Source organism: Musa acuminata, chromosome BXJ1-8 (genome assembly GCF_036884655.1).
Source record: "Musa acuminata AAA Group cultivar baxijiao chromosome BXJ1-8, Cavendish_Baxijiao_AAA, whole genome shotgun sequence".
Classification (NCBI taxonomy): Eukaryota; Viridiplantae; Streptophyta; class Magnoliopsida; order Zingiberales; family Musaceae; genus Musa; species Musa acuminata.
This window is the reverse complement of record NC_088334.1, coordinates 99,371-114,381: the sequence shown is the minus strand read 5'-3', so window position 1 is coordinate 114,381 and position 15,011 is coordinate 99,371. Positions and strand designations below refer to the sequence as shown.

General features: G+C 37.8%; 1 long non-coding RNA gene and 1 pseudogene across 1 annotated transcript; one reads left to right on the top strand and one right to left on the bottom strand.

The window, feature by feature from the left end:
• The first annotated feature begins 1,648 nt into the window (after positions 1-1,648).
• On the top strand, positions 1,649-7,691 carry LOC135680449 (uncharacterized). Its single transcript, XR_010515436.1, has 4 exons — positions 1,649-2,109; positions 2,812-3,251; positions 6,866-7,158; positions 7,238-7,691. It is a non-coding gene; the product is annotated as an uncharacterized LOC135680449 (long non-coding RNA).
• Positions 7,692-9,791: 2,100 nt separating this feature from the next.
• Positions 9,792-15,011, bottom strand: part of LOC135588851 (DEAD-box ATP-dependent RNA helicase 57-like) — a 55,769-nt pseudogene continuing 50,549 nt past the window's right edge.

Genomic DNA, 15,011 nt, shown 5'->3' with positions numbered 1-15,011 from the left:
CTCTTAAGGCATATATTGGTGTTGTTCTGTATCATGCTGTTGCTCAGAGAAGGATGACCAACTATCACCATACTGTTGTTGCCCATATGATTCTTCATAATACGATGGCTGTGAATACGATGAGTCTCTTTCTGTGTCTATATCATGTATGCTCTGTCGCATTTGTTCATATTCATCCACTGCCTTCCCCTTCCCCTTCTCCTTTCCCTTCCGCGCATAAACTTAACCAGTACCTTGTCGAGTTCCATGATCTAAATCTTGAGTGGCATGTGTAAAATATTGCTCCTCAGTCCATTCACCACCCTCAAGTTGTACAGACGAGACCAACGACTGCCCGGTATCACCGCCATCATCTGTTGAGGCACTGCTGTCCGTGTTGCTGTCATGTCTCTGGACCGAACGAGAAAGAGAATGTGATTGTGAAGGTGTCTCATCGCCCGACTCGATTCTTTCCAACGATGCAACTGATGCTATTGCCTTCCCCTTTGCCTTTGCACGTTGGGCGGACGAGTGTGACCGTTGGGTATCGGTAGTTCCTCGAGCAGTTTGACTCATACCTCTTGATTAGAAAGTTCTTCCTCTTAATCTTCCCAAATTTACCTCGATTGAATTCATAAATCGTTGTTTTATAGAGTTTATGAGAGAAAAGAAATGTTTGAGAGAGAGTTTAAGAGTGTATAATGAAATAGGGGAGAGAAGATTAGTTTAAATAGGAGGAGAAATGGCTACAACGGTCAATTTGACCGTTGGAGCACTGTAGCACTGCTACAGTGTGGTAACGGTCGATTTCGACCATTACCGAGTGGTATCGGGCGGTAACGGTCGAAATCGACCGTTACCGAATGGTACCGGGCGGTAACGGTCGAAATTTCGACCGTTACCGCCCGATACAAGCTTTTTTTGGTGTACCGCCCGGTAGAGGGCGGTCCGCGTACCGGTCGCCTCTCGGACCGGTACGTACCGCCCGTACCGGGCGGTACACATCGGTATGGCGAACCTTGGTTTGTATATATGTATTGTGTGTATTGTTTGTGTTATTTTTGTGTGTGTTGTTTATTGTGTGTATATTATATGTTTGTGTTGTGTGTATGTGTATTGTGTTGTGTGTGTGTAGTGTTTTGTTGTGTGTATGTGTATTGTGTTGTGTGTATGTAGTGTGTGTAGTATGTGTTGTGTGTATTTATATTGTGTGTGTATGTAGTGTGTGTAGTATGTGTTGTGTGTATGTAGTGTGTGTAGTATGTGTTGTGTGTATTTATATTGTGTGTGTATGTAGTATGTGTTGTGTGTATTTTGTATTGTGTATTTGTTGTTTTTATTATTGTATTATTTTTATATGTGTTGTGTGTGTAGTGTATTGTGTCTTGTGTGTATGTATATTGTGTGTTATGTATTGTGTATATGTGTTTTGTTTATATTTGTGTTATTTTTATGTGTGTTGTTTATTGTATGTTTGTTGTGTGTATTCGTGTATTGTTTGTGTGTTATGTGTATGTGTCCCAATACTATTTCAAAATCATCAAATTTCATCATCAGAACGCAGACCCATTAATGGACGGTCAGGATCGTTTTTACGGTGCGCGCCATCCCTCCATTGCCCGCTGTCACGTATATGAAGGCTTCCCCGTCTTTGGAGTGCCCTGCCGATTCGAGACCATGGTGGAGTCCCCGAGGCTGGAGCGGGAAATCCGAAGCCGAAGCCTCGCGCCCGGTGACGTTCCACGAGTGCTGGTGGCAGCGGAGGCGGGGAAGACGTGGATCCTGGATTTCCTTCACCGTCCTCACGTACAGGACGGCGAAATGGGCGGTTTTGCTCCGCAAACGCGAGACCTTTCTGCTCTTTCCTCTTGGGCTATTTTCCGGCGGAAGTTCCTCCCCAGATGACTCTTCCGTTCCAGAAGCGGTCCATCGACGGCGGTGGCGAACAGACGGGGCTCGGAATGGGTGGTACGGTGTTCTTCTCGAGGTGTCGCCGAAAGAAGAGGAAGGGGAAAGAAAGGACAGAGGAGGGGGAGGAGAATAGAAGAGAAAAGGTGGCCTCTCCTGATTCGAAGATGACGGAGGGGATCAATGGAGGGGCTGGCGTCCGCTCGTTGGATGCGTTCGCAGGTACATGTGGGATGTCGAGTCCTCTTTGAGTTCTTACGTGTAGTTGTAGGCTAAGTGTTCGACGTTTGGTTCATGCTAGAACAAAAAGGAAGGAGTCTCAAAACTCTCTAAGAACTCACCTTTTTATGAAGCATGCCCACGAGTCTCTTCCCCGAAACTTCGTCATCATGATAGTCTCTCAAACTCCAAAGGAGAGCAAAGAAGAGAGTCACAATAGAGAATATTTACCGGATAAAAAGGAAAACTGGGGTTTGGATAGAGATGCTTGATGTTTCTTCCACCATTTCTCTCGTACGTTTCATAGGGCATCCATAAGTTTTATTTCCATGTATATTTAGTGACCGAGGTCTTTTTGCTTCACAGATATAGTCAATTATATTATGTTTTTAGTCTTTTTTTTTTCTTAATTCAAATATGGAGGAATCCTTCTGCAGGCATGGGAATTAAAGGCTACATTAGAGAAAAGAATTAGGTAAAGAAGGTGAGCCATCCACATCGAGTGAATGTCTTAGCTCCTACATTGCTGGTAGTTCTTGACTACCAGGTTCCTCCATTGCTGGTTTTTCAGCACAAGATTTGGGTTTTAATCTAAATTTTTAACTTTGCATCTTCTTCAATCAAGTTTTTCCATTAAATTCCTCGTTTTTGTATTTGTTACTATTCTGTGGTCTGAGAGTTCAATGTCACATCTTTGACCTGCAGGAGCTAGGAAGCCGAAAGAGATATCTTTTGACATAGGAATGGGAGTGGGTATGGCTTTCATCCTGTTCAGGTGGGCGACTGAATTGAACAAAATGAAGGAGCAATGAATTCAAATGGAAATGCTGTTCAAATAAATTAAAGATGTAATCCCAAAGATAGGCGATGATTTTGGCATCTTAAGATCAATTCATGATATCACATCATCATCGTCAGATTGTCGTGGGCCTGCCAGTAAATGCAACCAGAATCAAGGGGCAAGTTTTCATATGGAAGAGGCTAAGTCTACCATTGAATCTGATGGGCATTCGAATTATGTGATTAGCACCGAGAAATGAAATATAGATCAACTGGAAGCAAAGTTAGAGTTCGAATTAGAGCAGCTGCAGCTTGAGTTGGACAGGGAGGATTCAGTAATGATCTCAGAATGAGGGCAAATAGAGGTATTCTTCTTCTCAGTAAATCTGTTCTCCTTATTGGGAATGTTGTTTTAATAACTAGCATTTGTTGAAACGGAAAAATTATTTTGCATATACCATGAAATTTAGCTTAGATCATAATATGACCCACTAACTTTTTAATGAACCTAATGAACCTGCCTCACCTTTTTTTTTAAATTTTGGAACATTCTTTTATGATTCCTATATAATAGTTTTGTTGATACCAAGTAGACTAGGTACAGTATAAATTACTGATTATAAGGCTTCTTGGGTCCCATAGTGAGTTCGATATGATAAGTCATCATTTGGGATGGTCCAGATTGTGTTTTGGGTTATATATCTCTTCGCAAGCCATTTGACTCAAAGGGAATCTTCTTGGAGGCTATCGCGCAAATGAATTGAAGTAAATATGCTTGGTTTAGGGTATAAAGATTTTGAATGCCATGTTCCTCTCCTTGTAATGGATTGTATATGTCTTGCCAAGCAACTTTGTGGAGGCCTTTAATGTCATCCCCTTGTCATAAGAAATGAGCCATTATTTGTTCTAGTCGATGAATTACCCTCCGTGCCAAGCAACTCCTAGTGTATGCTTGTGGAGCTTCAAGAATATATTGCAAATAAAGGTCCATGTTGGATCTATGATTTCTCATATAATTAGAAATGAGGACACCTTTCTTTGGCTTGATCCGTGACACGCAAGAGGTATTCTAAAACTTGTTGTTGGGGACTATATTGATTATGAAATTTCCACTAACCCTTTAGCTAGAGTTTTTGAAATTTGCAAGGATGGAGTGTGGGTTGTTGGCCACCCCCATTCACCAGCTTTAATCCTCGTTTGGGATGCTATTCTTGACATTATCACTTTCCCTCATTCTCGGAATGATTGTGTGGTGTGAAAGCCTTCAACTTTTGGAGTTTTTACACTTAAATCAGCTTACACAGCAATGGATGAGCCTTCAAATATGGTAGCATGAAGTAATCTTGTCAGGTTTAAGGGCAACATACCAAGGTATTCTTTCATCTCTTGGCTTGTTTGTTTAAACATGTTGAGCACTTTGGATAGATTGATAAAGTGGAGAATCTGCACCAATTCCTCTTGCTACTTATGCAGTCAAGAAGATGAAAGCATGCATCGCCTATTTTTTTTATTGCACTTTCTCATCACTGAGTGTGGGGAGCCATTTTGAGCAGATGCGACCTATCCCACTCGCCACAGGGGTGGAACATAGAATTTATATGGGTATGCAATCATTGGAAAAACGAGAGTTTCATAAGTCGAATTGAGAAACTATCTTTCACAGCTATCATATATCATATCTGGGTTTAGAGGAATCACATATTTGAGTCAAACACCTAAAGATCTCTAGATATTATTATTTCAGTCTTTGTGCAAGATGTGAGTAGGAGAATGCAAAACGAATCCACGATTGTAGTAGACATCGCATCAACTCAAGCCATTGTCGCAAATTGGAATCCATGTCCAAACTTCGCAACACTTAAGTCTACGTGGCACCACTAGACCCCTCCCATTGAGGGTATTATTGGCATACATACTGATGCCTCTGTCTCTACTTCCATAGTTGGGTTGGGATGTGTTTTTTGAGACTATTTTGGAAGCCCCATTTGTGCTATGACGAAAAGCAGATCAAAGGAAGATCTCATTCTACTACATGAATTATAAGCTATCCTCCTTGTCCTTTTGAAGCTAAAAGAAGGAAATTTCACTTGATCCATCTTTGGTCTGATTCACAAGTCATTGTGGATATTCTCAACAGTTGTAATAATGTGTCAGGGTGTTGCCAAATTACTTTAAGAATATATTCATGCTATTTAAGAGAGCTTCGAGATTCTGGAATTCTTTTTCATCCTTTAAGAAGCTAAGAAGTCAGCTGACTTCCTCACCCATCTGTGTAAGTCCAAAGAGAAGATCTTGCTACCCCCCTCAGGGTTTCCGGACGAATTGTGGAGGTTGATTGAAGTTGATGTGTATAAGAGGGAATATGTTAGACTAGTGTGATTCTCATGGGTTCTTTGTATGACTTAGTTACATCTCTATATATCTAGTAGTCATATATGATGATGATGTGTACATGTAATATGTGATGTGGACAGATGATCATAAACCGTGTGACGTATGTGTACATGTGATATGATTATTATTATTATTGGGGCCTACGAGCTTTCAATTTTATTCTCGTTTATTGTTGAGCTTATGTGCTTATGATTAAGTTATAATCACATGAGGAAGCGCTACGGGAGCGTGGAGGCGATAGCGAGAACCATGAGGTCGAGATGGACCATCGCGATGCATGAAGATGCGTAGAGATGCCGATTGAACCGATAAGAACGAGATGAATGATCATAGGGCATGGAGATACGCCACTGCATACATAAATCTTGATGTGAGTGATTAAGCCCATTGGCTCAGGCTTGATCACCTTAGGATGTGGTCCATGATCATCTGATATGATTTGTCATGTGATGTGTGATTGCTAACATACCTACTAAATATGTATATATATATTTTCATACGATGTAGATATATATTAAATATGTATGTGTATGATATGTCATAGGAGATCAAATTAAAATCTCCTCTTTCGATAAAATTAAGTCGGTAAATGTAAGATAATTAGATTGACCCATGTTGTCTTCCATCGTTATAGGTAGGAATCGATTCCCGACATAGGTTGAGTTGGTTGAGTCCCTCGAGATTCACTTATATCGCGATTCACTATCTTACCTATGACATATAGATGTCACCGGTGACCTGAGGATGTGATATGCTTGGTCGAGTCCCTCGAGGGCATATCATTGAATCAGACTCATCTTGTAATGATGATGATGGCTTAACCGAACATCATAGCTGGTCGAGTCTCTCGAGACCATGGAAGTTCGGAGGCTAAATAGGATGGGAATAACAAAGGGTTGTGATTGACAAGAGTTACCTATCTTTACGGGCTTAGCGTGATTGGTCGAGTCCCTCGAGGTTATGTTAAGACGCCGATTGAATCCCGATCCCCATTAGAGATTCGTCGGGGGTCTCCGATTCACATATCGGAGGAAGTTGTTTCAATTTATCAGAAAATATTACAGATATACTTAAATTGTGCAGGACACAAACTAACAGATCGGATTTCAAATACAAGCCGAACATTACACTGGATACTTCTTTTAGGTTCAGCAAAGAGAGAGGAATCGGCAGCTAGGGCATCATTGGCTGTATTGTCCTTGCAAGTCTTAAGTAACTCGGAGAGAGATTCATTTAAAAGGAATTTATCTTAAATAAAAATATGATATTAATTTAAAAATATACTATTAACAGTATATCAGTTACTATTAATAGTAGTTATAGGGAAAGAGAAGAACTGTTAATAATAACAGAGGGGATAAAACCAACAGAAAGTGACGAGAATAGCTACGAGAACGTTACTGTAAATGCAACCCAAGTTCTTTTACCAGTGCAGATACTCCATATGTTATTGATTATTCTTTGATAATGCTAAACACTGATGCACACAATTGCATGGTGAAAGACACGGTTTGTTACTGATGATTTTCTTTGGTAATCTTTAACTGCCGCTGTACTAAAATGTCAAACCTAATTTTCTTTGTAGATGTCAAAAGTCAAATTTATACGAATAATTGAGGAATGGATGATGGGAAGGATTTACCTGAAGACTATTTGAGTTATTTATATGATCAAATTGTGAAAAGTGAAATAAAAAATTAGTGTTGATTCATCAGCTCCACAGAGTAAGCAAACGAGCAGCATCAATAAGCTTTTGGGATTAGATAGGATTTCCAACTTGGTCAATTGGAAGCAAGCAGAAGAAAGAGCATTAGGTGCAAATGATTTGCTCATTAGGCACAACCAAGAACAGTTTAAAGCAAAAAGTGGAAAATCAGAGTAAGTCTAGTAGAAAAAGTGGATGATGTTATATCTTTTCCATGTTCATTTTGGATTTTTATTTTTATTGGTGACTTAGGTCTATGTTCTATGCTGCAACGGATACGGCAATCCTGAGATTTATGATTGAGGCTTGCTGGGCCCCCGTGATGGCTGCTTTCTGTGTGATGCTTGACCAAAGTGATGACAAGTCTGCCACAGCACAGTGTTTGCAGGGCTTCCGATATGCAGAGCATGTCACCTCAGTGATGCATATGCAGACACAGAGAGATGCTTTTGTCACATCCGTAGCAAAAGTCACATACCTTCATTGTGCTGCGGACATGAATGTTGATGCTGTTAAGGTGAACCACTTGAGTTAATGATATTTTCCTCCTCCAGCTACAAACTGTATTAGTTTTATTGAGAAAATTTATCTTTGGTATTTCCTGATAATTGGGTGGTGGGTAACATATCCTATCATGTATAGGACTTTCCCTAGATTTTCTTAATTATTTCAATTGAAGATCTGTGTAACATTATATATCTATTAATTACTAAATTTTGATATTGTAACAAATAGAACATTGTCATCTAACCTTGTGATACAGTCTCATCAAATACAATGCAAACTTACTAAACAATTGGTTAGAATCTCTTTATGAGTGTAGTCCCTTTTAGTAAAAAGATTTTGAGTCTACTAAGGATCTGATTACCTTTTGAATGATCTCATTACATGAACAATTGTGAATAATGCAACTATATGAAATTACTTGTAGAACGTGACTTGATGTATGTTTGCAATTATATATACATATGTATGTGACTTGATCACTTGTTCTACTGACAACATCACTCAGAGGGTGTGCTGTCTGTTGGTTAATGTCTGCCATTTAATTTTAAACATTAAAAACTATCATGCTACCACGCAGTCAATAGCTTAGCTGATAGATTATATTTTCTTAATAAATAGTTTACATTTCTTCTGTTTTGTTAAAATTTAATCTACGAGAATAACACTTTGTGTGTTCTTCATAACTTGTTTCTGTTCTTATAGATTGACTGTGTAAAGTCCATATGCATGTTAATTTGTCTGAATGACAATATTTAGCTCTTATCTGTTATGATCTGATATAAGGTAGATATGGGACCAAGTAAAACTTACACATTCCCAAGTACATGGTCAATTTTTCATATGTATTTTAGCTTCAAATGTTTGGATTTGTTTTATTATTGGTAGTTTTAATTAGTATCATAAATATTTTAATTTGAATGTCATAATTTGACATTTGTATTAAATAAATACTTAATAGTCCTACTTAATCACTGATTAGCATGACTAAAACAATGTTACATCTTAAATATTATATTTTCTATACCTTAGTTTGACATTTGTATTAAATAAACATTTGATAGTCTGTCCTAAAGTTATAAATATGTGTTACCGATTAGCATGACTTAAAGAATATACAACATGAGAATGCTGGTATTTGAGGATGAGCTCTTGTACAATGGTGACCTAGGTTCGGAGTCACTAACACAACTTCTCTAATTTAAGGGTTAAGGATTTGTGACCCCCTCAAGCATTGGGTTGCCTAAGAATGCTGGCATTCCAATTGTACTAAGTCAAAAATTAGTTTTGTTTGCTTCTTTATTCTATAGGTATTCTCGGTTGTATTTTCTTTGTCTTTCTTTTTTTGACATATATGCACATGGATACAAAATATATAATGTTTAGAGTACATGCTATGAAGCAATAGACATTTTTATTTTCGATCAGTAGTATTTGTTTAGGCTTTAACTTCCACATTTTTCCTGGAATTAATGTTCTGCATCGTATCAGTTAATATCTGTTGTGTTTGTGTATGTGTCCTGTGAGGTGTGTTTGTGTATGTTGTGTGTGTATTGTGTATATTATGTGTGTGTGTGTTATGAGTTGTGTGTGTATGTATGTGTGTGTTTTATATGTTATGTGTTGTGTGTATATATGTATGTGTTATGAGTTGTGTGTATATGTGTGTGTATGTCATATGTGTTTGTGTAGTATGTGTTGTTATGAGTTGTGTGTATATGTGTGTGTATGTTGTGTGTCTGTGTAGTATGTGTTGTTATGAGTTGTGTGTATGTGTGCTTTGTATGTTACTTGTGTGTGTGTAGTATCGGTTGTTATGAGTTGTGTGTGTGCGTTGTGCATGTTATGTATGTGTGTAGTGTGTAGTGTATATTATGTGTCTGTTGTTTGTGTGCGTGTGTTGTATATGTTATGTGTCTGTTGTTTATGTGTTATATATGTTGTGTGTGTGTTGTATATATGTGTATTGTGTGTGTGTCTTTGTGTGTTGTGTGTTGTTTATCGTGTATGTTATGTATGTGTGTAATGTGTGTTGTTATGGGTTGTATGTGTATGTGTGTGTATTATATATATTATATGTGTGTATTGTGTTGTTATGGGTTGTATGTGTATGTGTGTGTTGTTATGAATTGTGTGTATATGTATGTGCTGTATATGTAGATGCCTGACAAAGCCTTGTGCATAATCTATCTCCTTGTAATTCCTACTATGTGTGGATCACATCCTGTAGCTCTCAGCATATCTTGCCGAAGAATGAATTAGCATGTATCCGGTATTTGAACAAAATAATTCCATATAACTGTCAACAAAAACACAAGCTAAGCTTTTTGTAAGAGACCCGATCAGGTATCCAGACTCCGGGAACAGCAAAAGATTCAAGTAGATCAGAACTACATAGAAGCATTACCTCGAATGAAGTTAAAATTGATTCCAGAACAAGAGGTGAGAACATAAACAATACATCGCAGCAAAATTCTACTCTCTTCGATAAATAGTCAATGAATATGTTACAGAAATCTCATCAATTTATGTTACCACCCATGGATCTACCAAGAACTTTTGCATCTAATTCATACAGCTGAATTTGATGGCTGGCTGGCAAAAGATCCTAACAAAGTGAACTTTTTAACTTTGCACTACTTAGATTATAAGCATAGGAGATACATGTATAAAAAAACAATAGAATTCTAATTTTCCACAGAAGGGCAGTAAGCGAAGATGTAACTCGCCTATGAAAACCCAGGTAATGGATTGGTTATTAGATGAAATAAAGATGATCTAACTCCTAATTTCTTAATATCCCATTATCGTGCGGCTAGTTTTACCAAAGTCATGCGACATTTATATATGTTCATCTGTAAAGGTCAACCATCCCGAAACCTCCGATGATCCCTTAGGACCTACAAAAGAGAAAACAGGTTAGAGAAAATGTTTTACTCGGGATCCACAAACAATCATTTTAGCAAACACTTAATAGTCAATGCAAATTACAAACAAATTTCATATGTTTTGAACGGTCCGACAACAAAAGATCCAATGATCCACTACAGATCGAAATTCTCACAAGTGCTCACTTAACACAATCTTTGTTTGCAATCATAAGACAACCATAAAAAAAAAAAAGGGTCGCTAAGCCTACTGTCAACTGTTTACATGTTATGCAAAGCATGAACAAAACTGAAAAACACGAACATACATTAACATTACATGATGTGTGTTTGTTATGTTTGATGTGTGTGTATGTGCTATATGTTTGTTGTGTGTATATGTGTTATATATGTTATGTATATGTGTAATGTGTTATATATGTTATGTATATGTGTGTATGTGCTATATGTATGTGTGTATAGTGTATGTTGTTTGTGTGTATGTGTGTGTGTTGCATATGTATGTGTGTGTATTATGAGTGTATGTGATACGTATGTTATGTGTATATTGTTATTAGTTGTGTGTGTATGTTGTGTATGTTATGTGTGTGTGTGTGTTTTGTATGTGTATTGTGTGTGTCTTTGTGTGTTGTGCATTGTTTGTGTTATGTGTGTTGTTATAAGTTGTGTATGTTATGTGTGTGTATGTGTTGTGGGTGTTGTGTGTATGTAGTGTATATTGTTTTTTTTTTGTGTTATGTTATGTGTGCGTGTGTAGTGTGTTGTTTGTGAGTTATGAGGTGTTGTTATGAGTTGTGTTGTATATGTTATGTGTGTGTATGTGTTGTGTGTAGTGTGTATTGTTTATGAGTTGTGTGTATGTGTGTCGTGTATGTTATGTGTGTGTGTTGTGTGTGTATGTGTATTATATGGTGTCTTTGTGTGTTGTTTATTGTGTATGTGAGTTGTTATGAGTTGTGTGTGTAAGTGTATTGTGTGTGTTGTGTATGTTATGTGTGTGTGTGTATTGTGTATGTTATGTGTGTGTGTATTGTAAGTGTTACGAGTTGTGTGTGTATGTGTGCATGTGTATTATGTATGTTAAGAGTTGTGTGTATGTGTGTGTGTTATGTATGTTGTATTTATCGTCATCGATGTTATGTATGTTGTGTGTATTGTGTGTTATTATGAGTTGTGTTTGTATACATTGTGTATGTTATATGCGTGAAGTGTGTGTTGTTATGAGTTGTATGTGTATATATGTGTTGTATGCAGTATGTGTTGTGTGTATATGTGTATTGTGCGTATGTTGTTTATTGTGTGTGTTATGTGTGTGGGTATTGTATGTTTTGCGTGATTGCTGCGATCTTTTTGTCATAGATTACAGATCTGTAGTGCAACTTTTTTTCTATGTTATGAGGTGTTTTACAAAGGGCTTTCGATGTGATAGCACAAAAGAGGAAGAAAGGGCAACAACTGTTGCTACCCCTTAGATTGGCAAAAGGCTGCTTGCAGCCTTGGCTGAGAGCCCTTGTTGCTGCTCTAAGCTTGGCTAAAAGCAGCAAGAATGAGAGCAATAAGACTACTCTCAACCTGCTACATGGCAACCCTTGCCTAGCTACAAGGGGCACCCCTGGTGGCCAAGGTTTCTTGGCCGCAAGGGTTGCCCTAGTGGCTAGGACTCTTGGCCGCATGGGCAAGCAAACCTTGGCCGTGCAAGTACACCCTATAGCTAGTGTTTCTTGGCTGTAGAGGTAACCTTGGGGGCTAGGGAACCCTAGCCGCCCAAACCTGGCCGCATGGGGCACCCTATTGTAGGTACCCCAAAAGGTAGAAAAGTAATTAATTAAATAATTTAATAATAATAATAATAATAATTATTATTATTATTATTATCTAGTAGTCCTACATGATAATGATTTGTACGTGATGTATGATGTAGACGGATGATCATTAACCATATGATGTGTGTATACATGTGATGTGATTATTATTATTATTGGAGCTTGCGAGCCTCAAATTTTTTTCTCATTTATTGTTGGGCCTACGTGCCTATATTTAAGTTGTAATAATATGAGGAGACACGACGGGAGTATAAAGGCGATAGCGAAACCCACGAGACTGAGACGGACGATCACAGGGCATGGAGATGCCTATGCAACCGACGAGAACGAGATGGATGATCATAGGACATAGAGATACGCCGCTGCACACATATAGGACATAGAGATACGCCGCTGCACACATAGATCTTGATATGAGTGATTAGGCCCATTGGCTCGGGCTTGATCATATTAGGATGTTGTCCATGATCATCTGGTGTGATTGCTGACACACCTACTATATATATATATATATATATATATATATATATATATATATATATATATATATATATATATATATATATATATATATATATATATATATATATATATATTTGCATGCGACGTAGATATATATTAAATATGTATGTGTATGACATGCCATAGGAGACAAAATTAAAATCTCCTCTTTCGATAATATTAAGTCGGTAAACGTAAGACAATTAGATTGACCCACGTGACCTTCCATCGTTATAGGTAGGAATCGATTCCTAACGTAGGTTGAGTTGGTCGAGTCCCTCGAGACTCACCTATATCGCGATTCGCTATCTTGCCTACGACATAGAGATGTCACCGGTGCCCTAAGGATATGGTATGCTTGGTCGAGTCCCTCAAGGGTATATCATCGAATCAGACTCATCTTGTAACGATGGCGATAACTTAACCGAACATCATGGTTGGTCAAGTCTCTCGAGACCATAGTGATTCGGAGAATAAATATGACGAGAATAATAAAGAGTTATGATTGACAAGAGTTACCTATCTTTACGGGTTTAGCGTGATTGGTCGAGTCTCTCAAGATTATGTTAAGACGCTGATTAGATCCCGATCCCCATTAGAGATCCGTCGAGGATCTTTGATTCATATATCGAAGGGAGTTATGTTAGTTTGTTAGAAAATATTACAGATATACTTAAATTGTGCAAGACACGAACTAACAGATCAGATTTCAAATACAAGCCCAACAATACACTGGATACTACATGTGTTCTTGCTTATTCTATAATAATGCTAAACGCTGATGCACACAATAGCATGGTGAAAGATAAGGTTTGTTACTGAAGGAAGCTATGAGCTCTTGCTAGGTTGTTGGACTCCACCGTTGACAATAAAGAGGAAATCTTGATTCGTTGCGTCTATGATTGAGGCAACAATAGAAAGCATCGACGATGGAGGCAGAAGCAACGCTATGCCTGGGTTTGAGTAAGAAAAAGGGTTATTGAACTAGGTGCTCGCACGAAGCCTGGGTTTGAGTAAGCGCCTAAGCGGTGCCTCATTGAAGCACACCGCCTGGTCTACACATGAGACGCTCGAGCGCCTATTTAAATCATTGCTTTTCTTCCTTCTGTTACACTTCTTTGCTCAATGTCTTTACTATTCTCTTGATCTCTACAATTTTTTTCCTCTGCTGCAGCTATTAATTAAATGGCAGCTTATAAAATGATGTCAATTTTGAAGAGATCCTTAACTAAGATCAGGGCAACCTAGGACCACAAACTTGAACTAATTTTGTCATCCGCCAATCTGTTTAATCTTTATGGAACTCCTTTCTCTTTTCCCTATTATTGGTCTTCAATATTCACTTTTACAAGAGAATATTTTAATTTATTTTTCCTAATTGAAATTTGTGATTTTTTTTCTTGGACTTGATCTGGTTAAGCTGTATGATTATGAAGATAATCATATTAACTCAAAACATGATCTTAATAATCTATGAAGTTATGAAGGACATATAAACATTTTTATCAGTGAATAGATTGAAATCCAACCTCGGGAAGGATGGGAGAAATGAACCTGATGCTTTAGAACATACTGCAGCATTTCTTTTACTAGGCACTGTCATCGGGAATGGTTGATATCGAGTCTCTCTGTGGTCGGTGCTTTGTTTTACTAGGCAAAGCTAGAATCCAGGAAGGAACCTCACAGCCAGATGCTGCCATCAAATTGACTATGTTCCTCAGAAAAGGCTTATCCTCTTCGATGAAGAATGTTACAGCTTAGAACAATAGGAGAAACTAGGCAGAAGATCACAAGGCATAAGATTGGGAAAAGAAGAGCTTTACAATCTGGATAGACAAATTTTAGAAAAGCATAAGATTAGGAAAAGAAAAGCTTTAGAATATGGAAAGACGATCACAAGGAATGAAGCCTGAGTGTGCATCTACATAAAGATCATTAACAGTAGAAACTAGGCAGAAGATGGAAAAGTTGAATTTTGGGCATGGTTGTTTTAAGGTTCATAAACATCTCATCCAATCATGAATTCATATTTGCTTATTGGTAAGACTTAACTTTATTCATCTGTTTATTCTCGTCAAGATGATGACATCCAATCCTAATCCAAAGTTCTGAATAGGCATTGCCTTCTGTATTAGGATGCATTCCCAACATGAGTTTGCATGACCTGATATGCTAGTCCCAAACCTTACCTCTACCATTGACCCTCTCCCTCTCTCTGCAGGATGTTTGATTATTACTGTTTGAGAAAAAGAGAGTGCTCAATGTTTTAAAAATTGTTAAATAAATCTAAATTGCTACTAATAACAATAT